The following is a 3,411-nucleotide window of genomic DNA, read 5'->3' as shown; positions in this document are numbered from 1 at the left end:
GGATGAAAGTATATCAATCAGGGGGAGCATAGTGGGGCCACCTTTGATTTATCTGAACCGTCCATTTTTTAGGGCTTCTATTAGATGTTAGGATTGATGGATTTGGCGTAATTTTTGGGACATTGGAGGTCCTAGCAAAGCACAACAATTTAGATCAATGGTGGGACCCACTATGATGGTTTGGTTTGAAGGAGGCAAGTAAGGAGACAATTATATTAGGTTATTGATATTGGCACTACCATGTTTTAATAATTGTTCACACACAGCTTGTCTTTTCTGTTTCAATTGGCTTGGGGGAGCTTTTTGGGAACTATAATAAAATTTTGACAGCTGTTTAAATAATAAAAGACAAGAAAAGTTGGTGAAATTAATTAAAACATGATAGTATTAGTAGAGGTTGTGCTCTAGTATTAATTAAAACATGAGGATCACCTTTTGTACCTCACATGGATGTGGTCATGTCCATTGATCCAAACCACCAAATACAATTTCGTCCCATTACCATTAATCCTATTTTGATCCGTTGATCTTAACCCCTTAATATTCTAATCCTCATTTTAGGGTTCCACATAAAGAGGTTGAAGCATTGTTTTTTGTTAGGGGTGTAACTTGGGTCAGGGATCAACCCAAACCATATATGGGTTCAACCTGATTTCGGCTCAAGGGTTGGGTCGGGTCGGGGAAAGCCAACCCGATTTAATTTCTGGTCGATATAGGGTTGAGGCCTTGGCAACCCGACCCAAACCCAACCTCCATCCTCTAATTTTATTATTGATTTTCAAATTTTAGGGTCATGTCTTTGTTTTCTTTTCTTTCTTTCTCTTGTATTTTGCTCTAGGCTAACCCAAACCCAACCCAACCCAACCTACTTTGTAAAAGACGGGTTTGACAGGTCAGGTTAGGGTGGAAAGATTTAGAGGTGGGTTAGGCTAGGGTTGACCATCCTCAATCAACCTAAGGTTTGGGTTGGATCGGATTAGGGCTGAGGGAATGCTATGAGCTAGGGTTGACCTCAACCCGACCAACCGGCCCGAGTTGCACCTCTAATTTTTGTAGGCCTTAATCTTATTGATGGGATGTCTGTTCAGCATGGGACCAAGTTAGTTTTTTTAAACTGAGAATTTATTTAGGATCCCGGGCAGCACCTTAAATTTTATTTTAAAAAAAATAAAATTACACGAGGAGGACATATGTCCTTTCCTCTAAGGCCATGTTTGGCAACCATGAATTTTTTTTCATAATAAATTAGTTTCTCAAGTGGTGATTAAGGGTTCCTTGTTTTTAGGCTTTTCTTACCGTCTAGGACGGGTGGAAGGAGGAGAGACTTGAGAGAGCAACTATGAGTAGAACGTGGGAAGTGGCCAAAAAACAAGGAAAACATAAATCATATTTTGAGGGGAGTTTTTTGTTTCCTTATTTTTTTGGCTTTACTTACCCCCTAGGATAGAATGAAGGAGAGACTTGAGAGAGCATGAATGAGTGAGTAGAGGGTGAGAAGTGGCTAAAAAAAGACTTGAGAGAACATGAATGAGTGAGGGTGAGGAGTGGCTAAAAAACTGGTAAAAAACCAATCATATTTTGAGGGGAGTTTTTTGTTTCCTTGGTTTTTAGGCTTTTCTTAGCCTCTCTTCACTCAGTCCCTCTTATGTCTATCCCTCTCCCTCCCTCTCTCACCATTGGGTTAGCTAATAATCCTATCATATAATTCTTGCCTTAGGATGCAGAATGCGAAATAGTATGTTCGTATGATATATTCTACTTGGGACAGCTCCTGAAGTGTATGGCTGTCCCAAGTTTAGAAGCAGGAATCTTCCCTCGGGGTGCCGCTCCTTGGGAAGGAGCTTTCAGGGAGCGTGATCCCTAAGAGATGGAAACCGATCCCAACCAGCTTCTATTACTCAATTAGTAACCCCCTCACCAACTTACTTGCATCAAACTTCTCTAACTATTCAAAGTACTTCATTGGAGCAAGCACGGAGGAAAATCTTCAGAAGGCATGAGGAAAGAGGGCATGAAAATGAAGACAGTTAGAAATTACTACTTTTAATGAACTAAATTTTGAAAGATTATATAAGATAATTAAAAGGGATTTGCTAGGGTCCATCGCAAGACGCATTTCGTGACTTGTCTGTTGCACGTCAGACCAGCCACCTCGTGATTGAAGACAACAACTTTTGCCTCCATGCACGAGGTGGCTAGTCTGACTTGCGACAGAGCAGCCGCGAAATGCCTTTTGCAATGGACGTTAGCAATTCCCTAGTTTAAAAATGTTATTTTTATGTATTTGGATTTTGAAAGACATATGATGAAAATGTTACATTAACGCTCCCAACCTTAGACTCTACTAGACCGCACTCTTCCTCACCCCCCGTTATGTACTTCTATAGTCCCAAGTAAAAAAAGGGTGAATAAATCATTTCCCACGTAGAAAATGAAAGAGGGTTTTTTTTATCCAAATGCTTAATCTGAATTCCTATCTGTGGATCGAATCCTGGTAATCGGATCCAAGATCCTGACCCCGACCATGCTATTTCAGTCAGCCTGCCTCCATGCCGACCATGAAGCAAAATATCATACAGGCAAAGAATTCCCTTCACTCATTGGCTCCACGCCCTTTGGATGGATTCATTTTCATCGTATCTGAAAGGACACTAACAAGACTAGACATGTTGCTCCGCCCAACTAATGGAAAATAAGATGATTTTGAAAATTTGAAGATTATGGGTTGGCTGTTGTTATCAGCACTACCATATTTTGATGATCACACTCCTCGCTTTATTAAAAAGTAAGGTATGGCTCTTACCATAGAATGGGCCACAGCCTAAATAGGGTTGTGCCCCAAAAATCATTTCCATTGATCCTAACCCTCCATTCTATAGAGGGACTGAATCTTAGAGGGTTGATCCTAACCCTCTATAGATCGGATGGTTAGTATCAACCTATGAAAATGATTTTTGGGGCACAACCTATTTAGGCTGCGGCCCATCTAATGGACGGTTTGGATCATCCTATGGTGCCAGCCACACTGTACTTTTTAATAAGGTGAGGAGTGCAATCAGCAAAATATCGTAGTGCTGCCTATAAATTTCAAACGCCAAAAAGAAAAAAAAAACACTATACCGCCTTCCATGAACTTCTACGACTGTCCAAGGTGGCGCCATTGAGAATTCAGCATTCATTTTTGGATTTTGAGACCAAAACTGATTACTGTGTTTGAGTGCAATTATCAGTTTTGGACTCAAAATTCAATTATCTGCAATTCAGGAACTATAACGCCCTCATCCCCCCCGCCCCATTCTTCTCTCTCTCTATCTCTCTCTCTCTCCCCCTCTCACTACTTTTTTTTTTTCACGAAGCAGAACAAGAGCCAATATTTTCTCAGGGTTTATATAGAGTCATGTATATAGGAGG

The sequence above is a fragment of the Tasmannia lanceolata genome, unplaced genomic scaffold (genome assembly GCF_043159265.1).
Source record: "Tasmannia lanceolata isolate RefF3 unplaced genomic scaffold, GAP_Taslan_0.1 ptg000025l, whole genome shotgun sequence".
Lineage (NCBI taxonomy): Eukaryota > Viridiplantae > Streptophyta > Magnoliopsida > Canellales > Winteraceae > Tasmannia > Tasmannia lanceolata.
The sequence above is the reverse complement of the archived record's forward strand: the minus strand, read 5'-3'. Positions refer to the sequence as shown.